Raw genomic sequence first — 25,503 nt, forward strand, 5'->3', positions numbered from 1 at the left:
CCATCCACCTCTTGTGTTCTCCCATCTGGGCAGCTGCGGCATTCAGCCCCAGGCAGGAGAGGCTTGCACACTCCATCTCCCGACGCCCCCCCCCCCGCATCAGTAACAGCAGCCCCCACAGTGGCAGAGGATACAGAGTGTGGAGCAGGCCAGCTCCACTTTTCTAGTCCCAAGTTCACAGCACAGACAACACAAGGAAAGCCCTGGTGTGTTGAGCAAGCTGTCGCCCAGAGGTTGCGCTGCTTGTCAGGGGTAGTGTGGGGATTCTAACCTGCACAGTGGGGCTGCAAAGCCTGTGACTTAACCTCAAGGCCACACCGCCTTATGATAACCCTCAGTCCAAGAATGGAAGGTTCCTGAGATGTCTGTCCTCTCCTCCCTCAACATGCAGTAACCTGAGCACCTGCGATGTGCTGGCACCAGGCCTTTGAGATGCTCAACATTCCTCCTGACTTTAAACAGACAGCCCCTGTCCCCACATTCACCAGCCACTTAAAGTCAGGCTGGGCACTGCTGACTTCCGGCAGACAGGCTCCTCCAGACTAAGGGATACCTTTGACCGTTCATTCATTCCACACACAGTGGGTCTACTGTATTCTGGGACCCACGGTAAAAGATAGTCCCTTAAAGAGCCTCTCGGCACCTTCCATATGTGAGCTGCCTGCCCCTTACTCCACCTCCACCATCACAGCTTATTAAAAAGCCTTGTGTGGGGAGGGATCCCACAGTCAGCAGGCTCTGGTCTCAGAGCACAGGAAGAAAGTTGGGGGATAGGAGGGGGCACATTAACACCAAGAAGACTCCCCAGTCCCAGGGGTTAAGGGCACAGGTGCCAGACTCCAGGAACACAGGTCCTGGATGGAGTTCATCGCCAGGAGTCCCCTGTCCATCCCCTTCCTAAACCAAAACCTCATCCTGTCTTTCCTAGGTAAAAATCCCTCTGCTACTCCCAACTTTGACTTGGCCCAGGAGATCTCTCACCCTTGCCACCCAAGCAAGGCCTCTGGGGTCTCTCCAAAGCCACTCCTTGTCATAGGTTCTCTCGTAAAACCGCGTTTACTGTACCAAGCACTTTGCACACAGAACTTGTTTTAGCTCCCCCACAGCACACAAGGCTATGCTGGAATGGGGACCTCATCTTACAGACTCGGGTGGGACACTGAGGCCAGGCCAATGTCACATGGGGTGTAAGTAGCAGAAAGACAGAGAGTCCCTACATTACCCATCCTTCTATGCACGCCTGTCCCATACCTGAACAAGTGCCTCTTTAAGACTCCTTCTCAACCTTCAAAGCCCATCTCAAAAGGCTCTTCCTTCCAGAGATCTCAACTCCTCCACCAGCTCACGGAACCAGCTTCCTGCTTCCCATCCCATCCCTCCCTCGTTTTTTTGCAGAAGAACTGTCTACTCCCCTTTGTCTCCAACTAGAAGGTGTCTCACTGGCCTTTCCAGCCCCATATCTGGCACCTTGCCTGGCACAGAGTGGATGCCCTAAAAGGCTGTTAATGTGAAATCAGTATGGCCCCCAGGCCCAGCTGGATTGGCCCTGGCTCCTGGACTCCTCAGCAGGCTCACGGGCATTGCCGGACCCAGGGAGCCAAAGCCAGCAGCCCATCTCCTCCAGACCCAGATGGCAGGCAGGCAGCCAGGGCCCTGGTCTCATAACCCCCCCCTCCTAAGCCCAGCCCCTCTCTGCTTCACCAGCTCTGAATCTGGGAGTCTCAGCCAGTGATTAGGGCCCTAATCAGGCAGGACTTCCTGCCAGCCACTGCCAAAGGTGGGGGCAGGGCAGGAGGGAAGCAAGGTCAACCCAAGGTGAAGTTTCACAGCCAGGGACCCAAGGAGCTCCACACCCCCACTAGCAGATTCACTTTAGCGGCCTCCAGCACTACTACACCGCTCCAAACCTTTGACTGCTAAGAGGATACTGAGACCCAGAGAGGGGAGGGACTCAGCCGTGGGGGAGAGAAAACCAGGCCGGCCTGAGATCTGTTGGTAAGAAGAGAACCATTCCTGCACAGCCTTGGGTCAGGGGTCCCCAGGGTGGAGACCCCTTGGTACTTCCCCTAGAGACTCAGCCGTAGCCCTGTCCCCTGCTAACACCAAGCCCAGCGCTGAACCTCAGCTCACTCCCTGAAGAGTGGCTACGGGCCAGCTGATTGCCTGACCTTCTGGAGGATGTGTTCAAGGTAAGGCCACTTCTCATCTCTCAAGGGTCAAAGGTCTAGAAGGGCAGAGGGGAGCCAGGCTGAGGAGGGAAGCCAGAGAGAGTCCTCCCAGTGGTCATCATGACCATCAGCCTACAGCATACTTCCTTCAAAAGAATCTTTAATGCTTTCTGCAGCTGCAACTGGGCGGGCCAGGGGCCCGGAAATGGTGGTCACCCCTGACCCAGAGCGACCTCAGCCTCCTGGGTGGCGATCTCTGGGTAAAAGAGCAGGCCAAGAGACTAATCCTTGGAGGAGGAATGTCAGAGACACTAGAAAGCCATGGACCCCAAAGAGGGTAGAGGCCTGAGAGGGCATGGCGTGTGGCCAGGAGACCTACTGACCAATCTTCAAAGCTCTCAGCTCTTATGTATACACAGGAAGGGCTGGGGTGGTTATCCCCACCCCTTACCAACAAGGGACTGAATTAGATTGTAGAGAGAAATGCCAGGTAGACTTCAAGGAGCCCTGGAGGGTCTAAGTCAGTTCAGTGTTTACTTGGGGATGCCACTCTAAAACATAAATGCCATTCCGATGGCTAACGTCAAGGGTAGCCTGTTTGGAGGGAGGGAGACCAGGCCCTTGCCAGGCCTGGGAGGTTCCAACGCAGGCAGTGGCTGTCTGAAGGGTGAGAAGGTATCCTGGAGGGACGTGGGATGGCAACTTTCTCAGAATCCGACATAAACACATATCTGCTCCAGCTCCCTGGGGAGACAAGCCTGAGGTCCCCTCAACTCCAGGCCTGCCTCCTAACAGCAGACAGAAGCAAAGTCAGGAAAGGAAAACACTGACCTGGTATTAGCAGCCCCTAAAGGAAGCCCATGGAAGCCTGACCTATACTCTCGATCCAGGATAGGGAAGTCACAACTGCGATGAAAGAGAACAGGACCAGTAAGAGGCAACAGGCTCTGGAATGAATGACACCCACTGACAGCGCTTAGCCTTGGCTTTTCTGCTTTGGATGTTCGTTTGTTTGTTTGTTTGTTTGTTTTTGAGACAGGCTTTTGTATGTCCCAAGCTAACCTTGAACTTACTTTACAGTCTAGATGATCTTGAACCCCTAACCTGCAGCCTCACGAGTGTTGGGATTACTGGTGTCTACCACCACGCCCAGTTTACACAGTGCTGGGGAAAGAACCCAGAGTTGTGTGCGTGCCATGCAAGCCTGCTACCAGCTGATCCACATCCTATACATCAAAGCACTTTAAATCAATGAATTCATTTAAACTCTATGTCCGTGCCATGGGGCCTACTGTCCCATTCTAGAGGGGAAACTGAGGCGAGACCTGATCACTTGCTGAGAGCACACAGCTAGTAGATAGGAATGGCTGCCATGGTAGGTCTCCAGCAGGCTGGCTCCAGCCTCATGCCCTCCCTCTGCCTTGCCACTTCAGAGGAAAAGCAGCATTGTGTGTAGGCTAACAGCTCTTCAGCAGGCCTGTCCCAAACCCTCAGTCCTCCAGCCTCAGTTGACACCACAAGCCTCACACCGAACAGCCAGGGATCACCAGTGCAGCCAGATGACAGCAGACACGGGGGAGCGAGGAACATTTGCAGCCCATGAGGCCCACATTCGTTCCAAAAGAAGGCTAAGAAGGTCCCTGGAGGAAGCTTCCAACAGCAGAGAATGATGAGCTCACAGAAGTCCTCCTGTGTCCCTCATCTGCACCAGTCCCTGGCCTGAGCTGGAACTCAAAGCCCTAAAAAGGCAGGGAACACACAGCCTAGCAAGCCCTGCACAAGGACGGGCCAGGGATTGACCATGTCCCCGCTCCTCACAGTTCCAATTCCTCCAGGGAAACCAAGGTGAGGACAGGAAGGGAAATGGCCAAAAGCCACAGCCTAAGCAGAGGACAAGCTACCCTAGGGCCCCCAGCTGCCAGCACAGGGCATCCACAGAGGTGGCACGGGCTATGTATGAGGCTGGCATCCCCACCACCCCCACCATTCCTTTCCCAGCTGGCTTATGCCCACACCTCTACATGCCTAAAAGCTCTGGAAAGCTAAAAGCCAGCCAACCAGGGAGCCATGAAGCCAGAGGCCTCAGGGGATAATGCTGGGGACAAAGTGGAGGCCTGTTCTTCCCCAGTGTCTAAAAAACAACCTGCTCCCCCCCCCACGGTCATGCTCCTTTCTTATTTGTTTTGTTGTTGTTGTTGGTTGGTTGGTTGGTTGGTTGTTGTTGTTGGGGGCGGGGCTTGTCTGTCATCTGGTAAATCTCTACCCTCCCTCCCAAACCCCAGTTTCCCTTTCCAGGGTCAAGGAAACTTAAGTGAGAGGCAACAATGAACCTGCAGCTCAGTGTAAGCCTCCACTCAGCCCTCACATTCCTCTCTGCTCCCCCATCATCGCCCAGAAGGAAAAATACTCCCATTAGGAAGCCTCCCCAACCTCCTGACTGTAGACGAGGGATACAAGTTAGACAATGAGAAGAACTTCCTCTTGGGTGAGAGGTACTGTCCTGACTAGAGGCAAGCTGACTGTGTGCAGAACCTCTGGAGCAAAGGGGCCACAGACCTCACAGAATTGGCTGTGGGGAGAGGCAAGCTGGGTTGGGCAGGCTGAGCTAGAAAGGATGGAACCCGGGGGGGGGGGGTCCTAAACCCCAAGGGAGGCAATCAGGACACCTCACCCCCAGCACAGAGTTTGGAGAAGTGTCAACCCCCAGTGCCCCTTCTTCCCAGGGACAACAGGTTTGAGGAGACCACAGGAAGTCACCAATTCCTCTCCTTACCCCTCCAGAGAGAACAACAAATGCCCTTGGCTTGTTCCCCCACCTCCAACATGACCCCAACACACTGGTCATTTACACAAGCCACTTGGTGAAGGCTTGACAACCCTAAGGTATTTGTAGAGAGGGAAACTGAGGCCTCCCCCAGCTTCTTCTGGATCTCAGACTCTGCCATCTCTGCCCATCGTCTCCAACTACTCTGAGCTACATGGGGCAGAGTTTCCGAAGGCTCACATAGAAACCACTCCTTGTCTTCGGGCACTAAAGACCTGTGGCACATGCCATCCCCTTCCCCTTCCCCTGTGTCATAGGGTCGCAGGGTCTATCCAGCCTTCCAGGAGTTAACCCCAGGGCCAAGCGGAGTGGCCAAGAGGAAGCACTTCATAACAGCAGCACAGGAAGCAGCTGGGGTGGACCTGGTGGCCAGTCAGCTATGGGTGCCAGGGAGAGGCACATGCAAGCACTCTCTATTCCCCAGCGCAGGCAGGGAGGGTGACTCTGTGAGTCCCCACCCACATCCCAAGCCTGAAGCCACAGTTCTGACCCCCCATTCCAAGCCCCTATTCCAGAGCCAGAGAATTCCCCAACTCTAAGACTCCCAGGACCTCAGCATCCCCAGAGACCTTAAAGGTCATCTTTCTCACCACATCTCAGTGCAGGAATCCTTTCATAGTGTCCAGCTTGTCCGAACTGTCCCTTAGGACAATCCACTCATTTACCTTACACCAAAGCCCACCCTCTCACTGACCAGCAAGAACTTCCGGAAGCCCCTGGTTAAACCCTCATTCTTCCAACTCAAATCTCCATCATCCCCGTCCACCCGTGCTCCCTGAATGCAGTCTAGCAATGCTGGGTGCTCCCAGAACAACAGCCTCCTTTTTGGTCTCCCAGGCGCCTCCTCTCAGTCCACTCCTCCTAGCTGTCACCCACACTGAGTTCCGCTCTAGGGTTCTAAGAGAGATACGTTAAGAAGTATGGGGTGAAGGATAAGAAAAGCGAGCCAGAGGTTCAAGGCCGAGACTAGGGAAGTCTGAAAAGTTCCTAGGCTATCTTATATATGACCCAAGAATCCTCAATTTCAGATCAAAGTCCTCCCCCAAGTTCCCACCACTCATGTCCCCTCCCCCAACCTCTCTTCTCAACTTCTCCACTGACCATGTTGGGAACCCAGTGTTGGTGCCCTGGAGGGTTCTGCCACCCTGCTTTGGGCACAAGAGTTATGGCTAAAGGTCCTTGGGCTGTGGTAAGCTTTGAGTCTTGGGGGGAAGTTGGGGTCTAGGAGGCAGGGGCTGCCGCCAGCCGGCAAGGGCAGGAGTCACTGGAGGCCAAGTCTGAGCCACAATGGTCCCCACCCCACCTCCAGGCAGCCTCAGGAAGGGGAAAGGGCCCTCCCTCCCACCTCCTACCCCACCTCTGCTAGGCCACACAGAAGGGCCTCCAAGAGAGAAGCCCCTGGCCCCCAACATTAGAACCCTCCTTTCCAGCTGACCTCCTGTTCCCACCACAACTGCCTTCCTGACTTCATGATTCTGGAAACTTCGACAGTCAGTACCCATCCTGTCCCCTAACCCTATCCCACATCCCTGCTGAGAGCCCAGCCAAGAGCCCAGCAGGCTTCTCTGCCTGACCCCCAGCACCACTGTCAGTTTGCTACACTAGGACAGAGGACAGCCTAAAAACACATCTGGGCTGGCAATACTGGCCCTGGTCCTGAGGTTAGATGTGGGTGGCTTCTCAAAGCTTCATAAGGGGTAGCAAGCAGGGGACCAGTGTAGGGGAACCCTGTGTGTTCATTAACCACCTGGATTAGACATTTCTGCCCAGAGGGGTAAGGAAGGAATGAGCCTACCGGCTGGGGGAGGGGCAAGGGGCACACATGCCAGGCTGTGCCCATGGCAAGGGGGCAGGGGGAACATAGAGAGGAGAGAAAAGTGATGTTCAAGCTTTTTAACTTTAACCCCCTGCAGTCAGTCCCTCCCTGGCAGTATCACACAGATCTTAGGGGCAGAGAGAGGGTCCCCAAAGAAAGAAAGGTATCCCAGAGAAGTTCCAGCCACTGGCAGGGAAGACTCATGCCTTCCCACAGTCTTACACCTCCTGGACCCTGCAATGAGCAAGAAGTGAACAGAAGACACTCCCCTACAACCTTGCCTCTGGTGGTCAGCGGTCCCTCCTGGCTCCCTGTTGTATAAAGCCTTGCTAACACCAGCAACTTAGCAGAACACAAAACTCTTCCTGGAGCTGGCTCAGCGCTTACAGTGGCAGCCGCGCCCCAGACATCCCTGGCCTGACTTCGGGAACATCTGACAGCAGCAGGGCTGACAAGTTGGCCCTCGGGGGGCTAGCTTAGTCTAGAAGTGTGGCAGAAGAGGGACCGAGCTCACCTTCCCCAAGTTCAGGATCTGAGGCTGGCCAGACATCAGTGCATGCAGACCGCTGGGCTGTATCCCTGCACCCTTGCACATTCATACACTCCCAGACCGCACCCGCTTACCTTTCCAAACGAGGAGCCACTGGGTGGCAGGCCAGGGCGGTGGGTAGCGACAGAGCCAGCGGCTGAGCTGGCAGGAAGCTGGTGGAGAAGCGGTGAGTGAGCTGGCCCGACAGGGCAGAGGTAGCCGAGTCAGGACCCAAGGCCGCGGCTAGGAGCGAATGAGCGCGCCCAGGGCGCTGCCGGCTCCCTCCCGGGCGGGCGGCCTGGGGCACCGCCTCCTTCCCGGAGTCAGCGCGTCGCCCCCCACCGCCGCCTCCTTTAACCCCTGCTACGCTCGGCTGCACAAACTGCACAAACTGCGCTCCACCAGGCCCGCACCACTGTGCACCTGGCCAGGCGAGCTGTCCAGCAGCTTCCTGGGGAACAGGCCAGAGGGCTTGGGGGACAGAGGTGGGAAGGGACAGATAAGAATCAAGATGTGAAGGAGCCCATAGGAATGATACAACTATGAAGCCATTGCCACAAAGTTGCTGAGTGGTGGTGGTGGTGGTGGTGGTGGTGGAGATGGTGATGATGATATATAGAAGAACAAGCTGCAATTCCAACACACTTGGGTACCAATTCCAACCTTGTGAACCTTTTCCTTGGCTGTCAAATGTGATGTGGTAATTCCTGCTTTTTTCCCCTCTTGGAGTAAGTTAGGACATATGTGATCCTATAATCAAAAGTCATTGGAGTGGAGTTCCCGTTCATAAAAAGCATGCTTCCAGGCTGGAGAGATGGCTCAGCAGTTAAGAGCACTGACTGCTCTTCCAGAGGTCCTGAGTTCAATTCCCCAGCAACCACATGGTGGCTCACAACCCTCTGTAACAGGATCCGATGCCCTCTTCTGGTGTGTGTCTGAAGACAGCTGCAGTGTACTCATATAAATAAATCTTTTTTTAAAAGCATGCTTCTATTGTCTTTAAAATGCATCAAAAAAGGATGTTGGACATACAATCACACCTTTACCCCAGGCACTATTTTCACATCTCCTGTGGACACCAAACCTGTGGCTAATCAGATCCGTTAAGTGAAAGGACAGAGTGCTTGCACAGAATTTACGCACAGGATCCTTCTTGATTGATTGACAGACAGGATCTCAGATAGCAGGGCTGGAGTAACCATGTAACTAAGTATGACCTTGTTCTTCAAATCCTTGCCTCCACCTTCCAAGCGCTGGAATTACAAGCATGGGCCACCGTGCCTGGTTTTACGTGGTGCTGGGGATTGAACCCATGACCTCCTGCATGCTAGGCAAGCTCTCTTCCACCTGAGACAATTCCATCTGCTTTGAATCCCCTGTAGAATACTTGTAAAACCTCGGACGTATAAACACTCTCTGTAACGAGTAGTTGTGCTGAGCTGTTGAAGAATGGCAACAATATGAAGTCTGTATTTGTTCGGGACAGTCACAAGTTCCTCTCCAAATAATTTCAATCAGCGGCTATGGACTCTGTGGAGAGGAACCCACCGGTTTAGAGGGCTAATTATAGAGCAAAATGTTTGCTGAATCTCAAACGTCCACCATACAATCAGTACAACTTTCTGTATCTATGAAATGTGTTTATACTCAAAATAATAGAGGGGAAAGCACTTGAAAAGTTTGGATCGCCATCTACATGACAGAAGCAGACAGGAGACTCCTGAAAATGCTATGGTTAACTTTTTTTTTTTCAATCCCGTTGTGTAGCCCTGGCTGGAACTTACTATGTAGACCAGGCTGGCCTGAAACTCACAGAGATCCTCCTGTCCCTGTCCTCGATCCTGACCCTGACCCTGGCTCTGGCTCAGGCCCAAGCGCTAGGAACAGTCAGCTTTAGTTGTCAATTTGAAACAACCTAGAGTTACCTGGAAGAGATTCTCAGTGAGGGACTGTCTACCTTGGGTTGGCCCGAGAGCAACTTGTAGACAAATCTATGGGAGATTGTCCTAATTAAGTTCACTAATGCGGGAAGACCCAGCTTACCGTGAGCAACACCATTCCCTAGGCAGGAGATCCTGGACTGCATAAGAATGGAGAGCTCAATGGGGCAGAGCACACGCAAGCGGGCGAGCAAGAACACACGCATGTGCTTCTCTCCCCTCTTGACTACGGATGTGAAGTGACTACGGATATGGAGCTATTTAAAGTTCCCATCTTGATTCCTCCCCAACCAGAACTTGCATTGATCCCCACCCCCAAACCCCGGTAGTGACCTTCTCTTTCTCCCTTAGGCTGATTTTTGTTAGGGTATTTCCCCCAATAACAGAAATGAAACCAGGACAGAAGGGGGGAGTCATTTGTCGCACACCCGCTGCACGCCAGACACTTAAAGAACACTTTGCCTTCATCCACCCGTTATCACAGCTGAGGACAAGAGCCTGGGAGGGGTTAGGTGGCATGATCTGTCAGAGACTAAGCAGGGCAGGCGATGTCAGGAAGAAACATGAACCTGCCCTTGGCAACCCTGGCCCCAAGACCTCCAAGGTGGGTGTGAAAGGTTTATGCCTTCCCCGTGGAAGCTATGCACCTCCAACCCTGAGCCTTAGCCTCTTCTGATGTACCTAAGTTTACATCCAAAGGATTTGTTTTTACTCATTCGGCCAAATCCCACCCACCCACCCACCTACCCCACCCCGCTTCAGTTCACACCAGGAACAGAATGGCAATGGCGGCAAGGGTGAGGTAAGGGTAAAGGGATGGACAAGGCTTCAGAGTACCCGAAGTCAGAGCCACAAGGACCATCAGTACCCCAGTAACAATAAAACCTTTTGGGAACAAATGAGAAGGGGTTGCCTTCTCGGGAACTTAATGGGAAGGGCAGAGAAAGGTGACATCTCCCCCTCCCCCATATGCTCTCCTCTTTCCTCCAGAGAAGAACCTCCCCACAACTACCCAGATAGATAGAGTTGAAGTTCCCACACCTCTAAGCCTCGCACTTCAGAACCCACAACCTTGACAGCAGCCTCAATTTGTCCGTGTATATACACTGCCCAGGAATGACAAACCAAGAAAAGGATTCGCTCTTGGTAACACCAGCTGGATCCTCCTCACTAGCCCCATATCGAGTCTCGCCCTCACTGCCTTTACTCCGGGTCAGAGGGGACCCTGGATCGCAACAGCCTGCCTAATTCTTATTCTCCTGCCAGCGCCCACACCAGGGGCCCCTCTGGAGTTTGGACTACCATGTCCAGTTTAGGAGTTAGAAGATCCCATGTTAATTTCTGCTCTCCTCTCCTCTATTCCTAAGTAGCATACCAAAAACATAGAACCCCCCCTTACTCCTACTTTCAGGTCCCTAGAGCTCCTGTCTCCTTCTCTATACACACATGACAGTCTCTCTGCTGACATCAGTCCCTGGCGCTCTCTCTCTCTCTCTCTCTCTCTCTCTCTCTCTCTCTCTCTCTCTCTCTCTCTCTCTCATCTTTCACTTTGACTTCCATACCTTTCTCAACCACTTCCCCTTTCCCCTATCAGCACTCAGACACCACTGGGCTTCCTACCTTCTCCTCCATCAACAGCACGACTGGGGCAGGAACTCCCTTGCTTCCAGCTGGGAGCTCAGCAGCAATGCCAGACTTGAGCAACTCTAGGACCTTCTCGTGATCTCATGCAGTTCTGTTTGCAGGTTGTTTGTTTTTGAAGACAGGGTCTCATAAGCACGAGCTGGCCTCAAACTTGCTACGTAGCCAGGGTTGGTTGTCAGTATTTCTGATTCTTCTTTCTCTGCTTTCTTGAATGCTAGAATTCCGGGTGAGCGCCCCTAGGTGTGGTTTATACAGTGCTGGTGGCCAAACCCAAGCAACCCTTCACTTCACTCATGGTAGGTGAGGCGAGCCAGCGAGTGCTCAATCAACTGGGCTACGTGCTTGCCCCTTCAAGGTAGTTTCTATATCACCCTCTTAGGAATCTTGCCATTCTGAATTCTGAACAGGACCCTCCTTGGGAGCAGGGAGGTGATTAAGCCCTGACCTTCATGGCTGCTCTCTCAGTCTGTCATCTGGCCCTGCCTAATTGTGGGAAGTACTTTCAAACCTTTATTATGAAAAGGGTACCTGGGTGGCAGCAGTAAGATGTCAGGCCAGAGGCCTTCAGGGAGCAGCTGGATCAGCGGAGAATGCAACCTAAGAGGCAGCCCTGGGCCTGGAGAGTGGGGAAGGTAATTGACAGGAACTCCAGCACACAGGGGACCTCTAAGGCCACCATGAGCAACTGCTCTTGTGTGACTAGAGGGCATGCAAGCAGCCTAGAAGAAGCCGGGTGGGCAGCCGGCCGGGTCACACACTTGAACCCCGGAACTTTCTTTACTCTATCCAGCCCCTGTCTCGAGCACGGCACCCTCTCAGTGAATGGGAATGAGTGAGAGGATGATGGGGGCTGGCCCGGTGGACAGTTGGCTAATAAGTGGGTAAAGGGGACACTTGAAACATCTAAGTGCTGCACAGCACTCAACAAGATAACTCGGCAAGCGTTTATCTCTGAAGCTGCACAATCGGAAAGCCCAAGTATGTAAGGATGCAGGACGCGTCACATTGATACACAGAGGTCCCCAGACATCTCCTGCCCTCCCCCGTGTCTACAGCAGCATAAGGGCCCCTCTGAAATGCCCACCCCTTCCAGCTTGTGGAGGTTTCTCTCTCTGCCTCTGCCCAACAGGGACCTTTCTTTCTCAGCCTGCCCGCTTCCATGTCTGGATAGAACCTCGAACCCAGAGTTCCTAGAAACCATACCAGAGGAGCCAGAGGACTGGCGGGGAAGCCACTCCACAGTAAAGGTACTTTCTGAAAAAGTCTATTGCTCCTTTCTTCCCTTCCTCCCCATTGCCTCTCCAAACTGCAATGTCTCCCCTCCATGCCCCAGTTCCCAGGGTTCCCAGGGTTTCCCAGCCCCTCTCAAGCCAGCCTTACCCTTTCCTTCCCCCCCCCCTCCCTCATATCCCCAAGCCTAAATCGCACATCTGGTTCCAGTTGTGGTCAGTCCATTCAGGGGCAGGCCTGGAGGTTTCTCATAAAACTGAATAATAACCAGTGTTGGAGCCCTGTGGAGGTGGGGGAAGGGAGAGCGAGAGGCTAAGTGTGAGCACAGGAGACAGGGCGACAGTGGCAGTAAGGAGACCAGACCCCAGAAGGGAGCTGGCAGCGCCTGGCACCTAGCAGGACCCGTGGGTTGCTTGTCAGCTGAAGAAGGGCCATAGAGAGATGTGGCAGGGAAGCTGGAACTGAGAGAGGGTACAAAGGGTGAGTCACAGAGAGCCAGGGGAGAAAAGGAGCAGAGCAGGAGGAGCAACAGGAAAGTCATTGAGAAGGACAGGGAGAAATGAATGGTCTATGTCAAAGCAGGTGCTGAAACAAGCATTTCCATTGGAAGAAGACAAAAGAACAGCACAGAACATGGCACTAACAGCCCAAGAAGCAAAGTAAGCGCAGGGACAGAGATAGGACACAGATGGGTCAAGACCTAATGTGTTGGATACAGTGTGCTAGTCTTACAGCCACATATCCACATGATGGGTCACCCCAGAACCCTGCATATGTCTCTCCATAGCATTTTAATCAGCATCTGGTGACTGTCTACACGGAGCCTCTTCCAACCCCACATAAACAATATGAATTTCTATGAATGTTCCAGGGAGTTCTGGGAAGTGACAAGGATCCTGTCTGGTTGTAGACCTGAGTTCACAGCCCTCTGTAGGATCAGCCAGCAGCTGAGCATAGCCCCATCACCACAGAGCACAGCTGGGGACTTTGGAGGGTACCTGGCCTGTGACACCCCTCCCCCCACACACACACACCCTCAGGGTCAGATCAAATGCCCCTATAGGAAAGAGCACAAAATCTTCCCATGATGGGGAAGTCACCCATTCTAGCACCTGCACCCCACTCTCTCTTCCATCTCTGACTCTGAGAGGACCAAGATGGACATGCAGGTCCCAGGGGGAGGGTACACTTGGGTATAGCCCTTCTTCCCCCAAGGGACAGGGGGCAAGGGACTACTCTGGGCTCTGACTTACAAAAAGCTCAGCTGGCTGCAAGCCAGACCCCAGGATCACCCTCTGCATCAGTCACTGTCTGTGCATTTGAGCTGTGCCCCTCCCTCTGCAGCTAAGAATAACTCTGGATTGTCCTCCAGGAGGCTGTCATCAATGTCTCCCCTGAGAGACCTCTTGCCAGGGCTCCTTCAGAGGTAACCCCCGAAGCCACGTCTATAACGCTGTCCCCCAAAGCCCCTTTCTTCTTCCCTTCCAGATGCTGAATCTTCACTTGTGGGTTCCTTAGAGCCAGTACCCAGCTGTATTTGCATCTTATTTACATATATTTTCATCACTGACAGGAACCACAGAATTACACTGGAGTGTGGGGGTGGGGTGCAGATGCTTTCCTAGTCTCTGGTGACAGACAGCACGGGCAGGAGGTGCAGTGGGAAGCAGCCTGTCTACTGTTCTTCCCCAGTACACACATGAGAGTCCTTCCCTTAAGCCTGCCTCAGTTTTCTGCCAGGAAAAGTAGTTGGACCCATCAGCTTCAGGACTGAAGTGAAGACTTGGTGCCTCCCAGTTACAGCCTCTCTGATGGCCACCAAGTCCCTCGGATGTTCTTGGGAGCACATTTCTAAGCAGATATTAGTCCTCGGCAGAAGACAAAGCACTTAAACCCCTGGTCTCCCCGGTGAAACTCAGCTTTAAAGCTGGGAGGTCCCCAGGGGCCTCCCTATCTCTAAGGCAGGATTCCTCATGGGCATCCCCTCCCCCTCCTCCCCTCCCTTTCTAGCAGTCTCTTGCCTGAATCTGGGTCCTTCCAGGGAGCCTGAGCCCTTCCCTCACACACCAGACCACCCCAAGCCCTGTAGTCTAAGAAACCCAGATGTCATGGGTGGGGGTTCCCAGTCCCAGGGGAGTGTTGGCAGAATCACGGTGACATTCTTGGAGAATGGGAGCCTAGTGGGTTCCTAGCCAGCAGAGGGGTGCTGATTAATAGATCAATGTCAACTTCCTGACTTGCCAAAGGGCTCTGTCCTCTGCCCTGGCTTGTTCAACATACTTATCAGTAATGAGGCTGAGGTGTGGGAGGGACACACAAGGGGGTGGGGCGAGAGAGGAGCAAAGACACCAAACTGACTTTATACGTGTGTCAGAACTAGGAAGGGAACTTTTCTCTTGGGCTACTGTCCTCAACAGTGGCCCCAAATTAATACCAAACACTAATAACAAATCAATCCAGGAGAATTCAACAATTGCAGGTGAAGAGTTCAGTTTTGTTAACAGTAGAATATGACCATCCACAGAAGACACCAGTACTTTCACAGAAATGCAGAGTTTAGATCCAAGGAGATGAAGGTTCCATATTACTCCACATTAATCAGACACCAACAGAAATGTCAGGTTCTCCTTTATGCCTATACCAAAGCATATCTAGAGGACATCAATGACTCTAATAAATGCCCACTGGATAGGAACACAAGGACTGTTCTTTTATTTTAGAAGACAAAGATGAAGGTGTGTTATCACGTATGTGAAGATGGCCTTGGGAAAGTGAGGTGGATCTCCACCTCCTACCACCTCCTGTCTCTGCCCAATATCTATGAACCCCTGGGACCCTGGACCCAGTCCCAGTCCCCACTGACTGCCCAAGAGGCAGAAAAAGCCAGGAGCAGCTACTACGAAAGGGACAGTCTTGTAACATGGCCAGGTCTGTAGGCAGTGGCCTCTGGGGAGTATGCTAGCCACACCACAAGCTGACCTTTAGCCAGGCTGGCTGCTGGTCAGAAGGGAGGTGAGATGGTCCAGATGGTGGCTGGACACTTGGCTGGCACATGCTGTCCCAAGTAAGCCATTGCATTAACAAACTGTCCTCTCATCTTCAGGGCTTCCATGGGTCCCCTCTCAGAAGCCCTGTGGGAATTAGCCCCGGCTGGATACCTTCGTCCAAAGTCTGTGGTTACCCTGAGCCACCAGCCCAAGCCTGTGGTGACTCTCCCTCCTCCTCCCCTTCCCCACCCCCTTCTCCTCCTCCTCCTCCTTCTCCTCCTCCTCCTCCTCCTCCTCCTCCCTGGCCAACCCCCACCCCCAACTGGCTTGAAACTTTCTAAGATTAGATCTTTGTTTGCATATCTTTCTCTTCCTGATCCTCATTGTCCTNCCAAAGTCTGTGGTTACCCTGAGCCACCAGCCCAAGCCTGTGGTGACTCTCCCTCCTCCTCCCCTTCCCCACCCCCTTCTCCTCCTCCTCCTCCTCCTCCTCCTCCTCCTCCTTTCTCTGCTCCCTCCCAGGTCTTCTCCGGTGGCTTACATCACCTTCACCCTTCTCACCCCCATGCATTAACCTCTTCCCCCTCATCCTACCTTTCCTGTCTCAATGTGACCTTCATCCCTCCAGGGTCCTACTCAAGACCTTGCTCCAAGCTGTCCAAAGCTGCTGCAGGTTTTAGTAAGATCTCACTTTTGGGGCTAGGGAAAAGTTGAAGATTTCCCTCCTGAGGACTTACTTTGGGTCTATCCTACACAGAACACGTAGCCACTTTTTTCCACCTTGAACTAGGATGCCAGCCCTCCTGACATGAGAGATTCAAGGAAACCTGGCCCTGGCCTGGCATTGGAGGGCAGAGCCCTGGCTTGGATATTGCATGAACTTCCTCTAAAGCCTATCTACCTAGGGGCTGTGTGGTTCCAGGCAGGTTATTCAAGTGCTCTGAGCACTGACTGCAGGGTCTGGGGTTAAACGGTTCTCCCCTTTCACAGACTCCCTCACCCTGGGACCATGATTCCCCCATCTATCAGTCTGTCTGTCTGTCTGTCTATCCATCACCTGTCTATCTATGTATCTATCATTTATCTATGTGTCTGTCTGTCTATCTATCTATCTATCTATCTCTTTGACCCTTTTTAATGAATGCTCAAATGTACCAAGTGCTTTTCAGATGTCTGACTTCATGGCTACTCATCATTCTAAGTCCCTCAATGGCTCTGTGGGCCCTGGGCATGACAGTAACGAGCGATCCAAGGGAGGCTGAGACAGGAAGATCATGAATCCGAACCCAAGCTAGGCTACATAATGGGACCCAACACCACCACCCAAGTGGCAGGGACCTCAGGGACTGACTGGCTGGTGCATATCCTGTCCACTGTAGGACTCTTCTTGGTTCAGCAGAAGATCAAACAGCCTCTTCTTGCCCACAGCATCCAACCCCATCCTGTATGCCTACTGTGGCTCCCATGGATACAAACCATGGAATTCAGTGCCTCCTGAAGTCCTTCACCAGAAACCACACCTAAGCACACACATGCACACTGTCTCTAAGGAGAGTTGCAACACAGGCTGGGCATCCCCTCTCAGCTTTCTTAATCTCTGGATCTTCCCACACTCCAATGCTCTACTATCCCTCTGGTTTGAACCTGCTCCAGTTGGCCCTTGTTCATTCATTCATCCATTCGTTCATTCATCACAGGTTCTGAGAGTTACTCGTGGAAGGTCAAGCCACCAAGCAAAGCCAGAGAGAGCCATTGTCCTGAAAGCACACTTGGTCTTAAAGGCAAGAGACCCTGGAGAGATAGACACACAGAAACCAAGCCACACACATAGCACAAATGGTGGGAAGTGGATAAGTAGCCTGTGGCGGAGGGGTCCCTAAGATCTAGAAGTCCCTCTGACCTGTACACAAGTATACAGTCACCAGAGACAGAAACGAGCACACACTCACTTGTGCTTTAGTGTGACTCTCCTCCCCTGATGTGGGCCCTGGCCTAAACTCAGCACACACAGCTGAGGCACTCGCTGAGAGCTGAAGCCATTTGCCCGAAGTCAGTAAGCATGACCTCCAAACAGAGAAGGGAAGCAGGACTTGACTTCTCAGACCAAACTCTCAATCTGGCACCATACTCTCTTAAAGGTACAGTTCCCATCTGAATTTTCCCAATACACAGGCATGCTTATGCAGGTACATACACAAGTGTGCGTGCACACTTACAGGAAGCAATGGTCATCCTGGCCATGCCCAAACTTTAGACTCTCGGGTTTTTTTCTTCCATATGGATGAGCTGATGTCACCTTTGCACATTTTGACTTTTACTCTCGTGAGCTTAAAGGAGGCTAGCAGAACGAGGCAGATGTGATCACCTCCTCCCTGCAGGAGGAATATGGCTTAGAAAAATTGCTTGGAATATGGTTCTTCGTGTCACCAGTAAGACCAACGATGGAGCAATAGGGTCCCCAAAGCCTAGAAAATGTTCATCAAGCTCACCCCAAGGCCACCCAGTCAGGATTCAGGCCTACCCTACCACTACCAGAGGAAGTTGAAGTTGAAGCCCAGAAAGAATGACTAAGGAGTCCTAGTGAACCCTAGGCAGGAACTCTCTGGAGCATTCTCCTGGCCTCTGTCTAAAGATGAGGTGTCATGGATACAGGAGCCTTGAAACCGTGAGGGACAGTGCAGTTCATAGATAAAGGATCCGGGGGCCCCAGCATCAGCCCATGCCTGCTTTCTGCAGGAGAAGCAGAGTGTAGCTGGGCAGAATAGGCAAGGGGGGAACAGCTGGAGCCCCTCCTCTGGGTGCTCCTCCCCAAGGGTCCTGTGGGTGACTGCTTCTTGGAACATTGTGTTCAGGCTGTGAGTCTTGGCTGGAGTAGTCTCCTCTGGCCTGTCTCCAGCTGCCTGTTTAATAATGTACAGCCAACCAGCCATTAACTGCATATTTCAAAAAAAAAAAAAAAGTCGGTGGTTGTTTTTGTTGTTGGTTTTGGGTCTTGGGGGGTGTTTTGTTTTATCCCCCCCCACCCTCTTCTGAATAGTTGGTAATGATTTGAAAAACATGTTTCCAGGGAAGGGCTGGCCTCCAGGGCCACTGCAGACCTTACCTGCCTCGGCTTCCCCCGCCCTGGCCCACTGTGCCTAGGCGCCAAAGTACCTGCTCCACCTCCACAGCGCTGGTGGCACCCTGGCCTGCTCCCTGGAGACAGAACGTGGGAAGTTCTGGCAGGGCTGAGCCAGGACAGAGGAGCTGGACTCTGAGGGGGGCCCAGTGCTTCCGAGGAATTCCAGAACTGTCTGGTCAGAGTTGGGAGTAGAAGGCGGGAGTTGGCAGCCCTGCCAGGTGTGAAGAGCTAGATGACCAATTCTTGTTGCCTGGCCTGGGGGAAGCAGGGATACTGGGGCCTCCTCCCTTGGTCCTTCTCCTAGGCACCAGCTCTGTTCTCTATCTGAGTTATAACCCACAGTGGATCCAGGGCTGGAAGAAGAATAGCTAGGGCCAGAACCAAAGTGTTGGGGGAAGCAGTGTGCTGCCCAAGAAGGTTCTAGGCTTGTTGCAACCTGAGAGAGAGCCTGCCAAGCTCTCCTTACTTCCCCAGGCTAGCAAGGGGCTGCTGCTTTGTAACCTGAGCAGGGGGTGGGGGCAGCATGGTGCACAGCACCTAGGAGTAGAGCCAGATCCTCTGAGCTATCCTCTGGTCCCCTGATAACCCTCAGCCACCATACCTCAGCCCTTTACCAGACCTTTGATTCCTTGCTATAAGCAAGGGTCCCTTACCCTGCCTAGGAATCCCAGCCAGGAGGTGAAAGCCAGAAAGTAAAAGCCAGTGGTAATGGGGTTGACAGAGTGGTGACAGAGGTGGTAATGGTGATGGAGATGGTGGTAGAGGTGGTGGCGGAGTGGAAGGAGTGATGAACATGATGGTGGAGACGGTGGAGATGTAGGAGGTGGTGGTGGTGGTGATGATGGAGGAGATATAGGTTGTAGTGGTGATGACCAAGGTGATGGAGATGGGAACGGAGGTGGTGATGGAGATGATGCTGATGGAGGTGGTGGAGATGGGAATGGGTAGAGTTGGAGATGGTGGAGATGGAGGTGGAGATGGTAGTGATGAAGATGGTAGTCACAGATGGTGGTGGTGGTAGTAATGTGGCATCATTCTGAAGTTTTGGGTGTAGACTTTTCTAGACTTTTCCCAGTCAGTCTAGCAAGAACCGTGACCATCACCACCATACACATGAGGGAAGTGAGCATGGGCAGGTAAACTCACTCACCAGTGCTGTAAGCTGGTGTGTGGCAGAGATAGGCTTTCTGGCAGAGTGACAGCAGGGTGCTTCTGTTTTACTGTTTTGTGTTGTGTTTTGTTTTCACTGACTGCCATGTAGCCTAGATTAGCCTTGAACTCACTTTTCTGGCTCAGGATGGATGACCTTGGACAGCTAATCCAGTCTCCTCTCACTAGGTCCCTGGGTCCCTGGGATTCCCCCAAGTGGTCTCTCTCTCTCTCTCTCTCTCTCTCTCTCTCACACACACACACACACACACACACACACACACACACACACACTCATTGTGGCATTCATGCAAGCGTTAAGTACCCACAAATACTACATACAGCCCACACATCGAAACTCACATACACACATACCTGCACATGGTAAAACATGCTCACATACATGTACATAATCATGCATAAAGGTCCCCAAAAGAGCCACAATGGCAGACATGTCCCCACAGGCCCATGTGTGCACAGACACACACACAGAAGCCATACACACATGCAGACCCAACCTCACACTCCACCCCTGTACACACACTCACCGGCACGCAAACATGCCTGAGAGTCTTATCCACGGTGACTGGCCAGGCACAAGCACCCACGGGCTGTCTGGGCAGGCAGAGTTGGACAGGTGTCCAACATGCCCCTGGGGGGTTATTCCTAGGCGAGAAGGCTGCTGGCTAATAATACTACAGTGCATTCCTATCCGAGATAAGCAGCCCCAAGCATCCCCGGCACGTCCCAGCCTCGGTGTCTCACCCCTGTGGATTCCACCCACCCGCAGCGCTGTCCCGGGGCTGCACAGAAGTCGGCGCCGGGACACAGACACTTGGCAGGGGCCTGCCACGAATCCTCTTGACTTTTCCCTTGCCAGGGTCCCTATGGCGGCCCAGGATCAGTTCCTTTCAGAGACACATGAACAAACCATGCAGGCGAGGAGAGGGCTAAGGGGGCCGTTCTGTCCCTCACAGACGACTGACACCCTATTATACCACCTCCAGGGCCAGGCCAGAGCCTGGACTCAGGAAGAATATGGGAGCCACTCCCAGATGGGCTTGCAGTATTTATCCCATGGCCTCCTCACCATAATCTAACACCAGCATTGTTATTCCTGAGGTGATGGTGAAGGAAGAGACACAGACTTTCCCCAGACCTTCCAGCTCCTCAGCCTGGTCTCCTCCATGGCCTCAGACTTCCCTTTCTCCAGGCCATTCTTGATAGACGGGGCAGGTGAGGGTCAATTCTCCTTCTGGTTAAATAAAAACTGTCTCTTACAGGAATTGGTGTCCAGCCATGCAGACCCTTGTGGACGATGGCTAATCAAATATCAGTCATTGGAGACTTGTTCGGGGGACGGGAGGTCAGTCTTTGCAGTTGCCTCAAGGTGAAAGGGTGTTCCCAGACTAGGGCACAGAAGGACATAACCCTCACCCCCACCCCATCTCACCTCACAAGCCCCAGAATCACAAAGAGTCTGGAGGAAACAAGGACAGGGGCTCCTCCATTCACAGGAACAAGAGAGAGGGGGCCAGACAAAGCGCTGGGCCCTGGGGAATGAGACAGAGTTTAGGGGTGCCAGGAACCCCCAAGGAACACAATGGGAATGGGATGATGGAAGCACAGAAATCAATAAGAGGAAAAATGGCAACCATCTAAGAATGACAAAGAGACCAGCCAGACCTAAGGAGGAGACGTGAGGAGAGGGGCTGGAGAGATGGCTTAGTGGTTAAGAGCACTGACTGCTCTCCAAGAGGTCCTGAGTTCAATTCCCAGCAGCCACATGGTGGCTCACAACCATCTGATGCCCCTCTTCTGGAGAGAGTCTTGGATCCATGGATGAGCATCTGTGGGTCCCTGTGACCCTCAAGCAGTCTCCCCTACTGCTACCCTATTCTGAGACTGACCTTCTAAAATCTGAGCAGTGTGTGTGTGTGTGTGTGTGTGTGTGTGTGTGTGTGTGTGTGTCTCAAAGGGTAAGAGTGAGAGAAACAGAGATACTCAAATATCCATCGCCACCCCCTGGTAACAGAGTTAGTGGATCTAGAGACTTCTCAGATAAGGACAGCAGGGCAGAGGAGGGTGCCAGCTTCATCAACATTACCCAGGATCCTGGGGGTGGGATGAGGACCTGAACATACTCATGTCCTCTGTTTCCCAAAACAAAACCATTCTGGCTAGTGGTACTAAGAAGATGTGTCCTGGGCAAGGAAAGGAGAAGACAGAAGCAGGCTGCGGGTCCCCTGGAGGGTGGCTCTCCCGGCTCCAAGGACAGCTCGCTAGGGGAAAGGAGGACTAGAGTGTCTCCCTGGCATGAGAGCAACAACCAGGCTGGAAGAGCAGGGGCAGGGCTGGCAGTGAACCTGCAGGGGAGTAGGGCACCATGGAAACACAGCTCAGAGGTGGACTTCTCACTCCATCCCCCCCCTTAGCCAGTCCCATACCCTGCACAACAGCTGGCTGTGCTTCTCAGAGCTGACTGACCCATGGCCAGCCCCTCCACCACTGCCCACTGGCCATGCTCTGAGCAATCCAACATCCTTACATGGACATCTCGAGGACTGATGCTCATTGGATGAGCACCCAAAGCTTCAGGAACTTCCCCTCCCTGCAGACTCTCCCCAAGGTGCTGCTCTACCCCGACTCCTACTCCTCAAGGCAAGCACAACCAAGGCCAGACACAGACTCCTGATTTCGCCATTTGAGGGTCTGCAGGAACGGAGGTTGGGAGGACGGCTAGAATTAGAGGCCTGTAGGAGAAAGTGATCACACCTCATCATTTGATTGCCAAGTAGTTAAAGGTGATAACACAGGTTGCAGCAGACCTGGGCTCCAGAAAGCATCCTTTCCAAGTCCTTCTGCCTGAACCCAGAGCAACTGAGAGAGAAGCAAGACGCTTTTTAAGATAATCAGGGAAAATTGAACACAGACCCGGTGGAAGCTGATCTCAAGAAAGTATTATTAACGATGTTAACTGGGCTAATGGTATTACCACAATGTTAAAATAAAAGGTCCTTATCTGTTAACAACACACACAGAAGTATTAAAGATGATATCATGTCTGGGGCTGGCTTTAAAAACACACTCCAGCAAAAAGTAAACAAATAAATGTAGGGAGGAGAGAGTTGGGGAAGAGAAGAAATAAAAACAGCACAAAACCAATGGTTGCTGAGCAGAGAGACCAGGGGTCATTGTAAGAGTCTTGCTCCATGTGTGTATGGTTTAAATCTCCCACTTTAAAAGGGGGGAGGGAATTGGAGTTAGAAGAGTGCTTGCCTAGCTCCAATCCCCAACCCTGTGTAAACTGGCCATGATCCCAGCACCCTGGAAGTGGAGGCAGGAAGACCAAGGATGCAAGGTACTTGAGATCCTGTTTCAAAACCACCACCACCAACAACAACAACAACAAAAGAATCTCTCTCTCTCTCTCTCTCTCTCTCTCTCTCTCTCTCTCTCTCTCTCTCCCCCACACACACACACACACACACACACACACACACACACACACACACACACACACGTATGTAATTGTTGAACAAGTCCACGAATCCTATCCCTCAGAATAAGTGAAAATTAAAAAGCCTTTACAACACACGACACTGATGATACCAGTGTGCAACAGCCAAGTTCTGTGGGGAAAGAGATATGCCTGGCTATAGCTAGGACACCCACAAACTCTCTCGAGATCCCCATGTGGGGCATCTATGCACAGACAGACCACCTCTACCTAAGCCCTCACCTGCACCCTGAACGTACAAGCAGATGGCTTCCCTGGGGCCATGAGACATATAGAGGAGACCAGTGGGTGGGTAGCCACAAGGAAAGTGAAGAGTCAACTGTAATCCCCACCGCCATTTCTCCAGAGCAGCTCTGCCTCAACGCTCCATCTCTAGTCCCCAAACCTCTCTGGAAGAAAGATGCCATTGTAATCATTTTACAGAGGGAAAGGTTTAGTGGATGGGGCCTAGGCAGCAAAGCTAGAATTTGAACTTGTCTCTTCAATGTCTAAAGAATCTTTCAGACAAGCCAGAGATTAGTGTAGCAAGAGCCAGATACCCAGAGCAGGATTGGAGCAAGGATGGCTTCAGAAAGATGACAGACAGGAAGTGACCTGTGGGAGGCAGACAAGGAAGAGAAAGACAGAAGAACTGAACCATACAGGCTGGGGGAATCTAGAAAGCTACCCGTCACATGGGGAAAGTCAGCAGAAAGGGGAAGACCAGGAGAAGAACTGCAAGTTAGGAAGGAAACTTGTGCTTAGTGCCAGAAATAGGCACCAGCTCAGCGTGAGAACTGGTTACCAGATGCTCCCGTAAGTGCTAGGTGTTAGTCAGATGTGCCCAGTTAGCCTGGAGGAGAACCCCGGAAGTGTTGATAAAGGATGTTTTCTCTTGCACGCAAAGGCACCAGACACATCCTGGAGCAAGGCCTCCTGACACTCGCCTAGGCTCCTAGCTTCATCCATCCAGCTGGGGTGGGACCACAAGGATGTCCCATGGCTCTGAGCCCTGATAGAGCTCACCCATCTCTCCTGACATCCCATGCCCAAGGGACGCCTGCCTAAGCGAGTCTGGTTCCCATCTTAGCATCTTCTCTCAGGTCTGTGGGTCCTGAGTAGAGGCTGATCCAGACTGAAGTCAAGCTGAGGCGTGTGACATTAGCATCGCCCAGGTCCTGTCACCACCCACTTCTTAGCTGTGGTACTGGACCGAACTTCTCAGACCCTCAGAGACCCTTCCTCCTTGCTGGATCTTCCCGTTCACGCTAAAACTGGAAAAGCATTTTTAAAAAAATAGCAACTTTTCTCACGGGAGTATTTCGAGAATTTCTTGACAGGATCTATAGAAAGTGGTCAATGTGAAACGTGGTGCCTGGTTGCTTAATAAATAATAAGTATATCTATTATTTCAGATCTGGGCCATCTCAGACCCACCCATGTGCCCTTCAGCACTCAGGCCTCTGCAAAAACTGGCTGAGTGGACCCAGAAGGGTAGGCAGCAGCCTCAGACAGGACCAAGGAGGCAGCTAGATGATCTAAGGGTGGAGGGCGGCCCGGCCTCCTCGGCTCCAGGAATGTGAGGCGGCTGGTAGGGGGTGGGGGGACATGCCTGGACGCTGAGGTCAGGCAGTGTGTGTTTTTATCGTCACCCTCACGTGTGAGCTAGGAAGGAGGGGGAAGGGGGACAAGAGAAGCAGCCACGGGGAACACTGTGCATTACCACTCTTGTCTAGCCCCCATCCAGCCCTGCACCCTACACCAAGGTCCAAGGGCCTGACCAGACCTCTTCAGACTCCCCAGTTGGGAGGTTGCAGCTTATACAGGGCCTAGCCAGAAGCAGGGCACACACCATACACACACACACACACACACACACACACACATGACATTCACCAGGCTCTTCACAGCAGCCCAGCTCAACAGGCAAGATTTCCCTTGTTCCTGCTTAACAGATAAGAAAACAAGAAGTGGGTACAGCCTGCAGCCCCGAGATGCTAACAAACAGGACTTCCATTTCCCAGTCACCAGTCCTGAGTCTGGGCTCACAGAAGAACATAGGAGTGGAAATAACAGATGCCTGCTCTTGTGGGCAGAGCAAGCCTCCCATGCTGTTCTACCCAAGGTCAACATCAGCCAACAAGGACTCCAGGGTTCTCCATTCTGCCTGTCACTGCCCCTAAGTCACACTTACCACCAGTGCAGGATGGCCTAACTCTTCCTTGGTCTCCACTCCCAATACTCTGGAGATCTCATTGAAGAGGACCCAGCAGTACCTCCTGTGCCTTGGGGTCCCCTCAGCCTCCTCCCATAAGAAGGTCTGCCTCAGAGCTAAGCCAGCTCCCTCTTGTCCCCTTAGAGTGCCCTTGGTGAAGATTAACAATTCTACCAGGTTACTCTCGGTGATGAAAATCACTGGGTGACTCTGTGTGACCATTTCTGATGTCTATTCCTCTCCTATACCTCTAACCACTCAAAACCTCAGTCTCCTCTTACGTGAAAGGCCACTGGCACACAGTGAGGTGGCAAGATGCTGTTACTATTTGATCTGTAATGTCCCCACAAGCTCCTGTTTTGGCACTTGTTCTCAGCTTGT

General features: G+C 52.6%; 1 protein-coding gene across 8 annotated transcripts in view; it reads right to left on the reverse strand.

Moving 5' to 3' along the window:
- Tns1 (tensin 1) overlaps positions 1–25,503 on the reverse strand; it is a 213,641-nt gene that overhangs the window by 119,855 nt on the left and 68,283 nt on the right. Inside the window, exon 1 of one of the 8 annotated variants that reach the window (XM_029539339.1) lies at positions 7,433–7,594. The exons of the other annotated variants lie outside the window; for them this stretch is intronic. The gene's annotated coding sequence lies outside the window, so the exon portion shown is untranslated. Of the gene's footprint in view, positions 1–7,432; positions 7,595–25,503 lie in introns of those variants that run through there. 8 annotated transcript variants of the gene reach the window in all.

The sequence above is a fragment of the Mus pahari genome, chromosome 5, assembly GCF_900095145.1.
Source record: "Mus pahari chromosome 5, PAHARI_EIJ_v1.1, whole genome shotgun sequence".
NCBI lineage: Eukaryota > Metazoa > Chordata > Mammalia > Rodentia > Muridae > Mus > Mus pahari.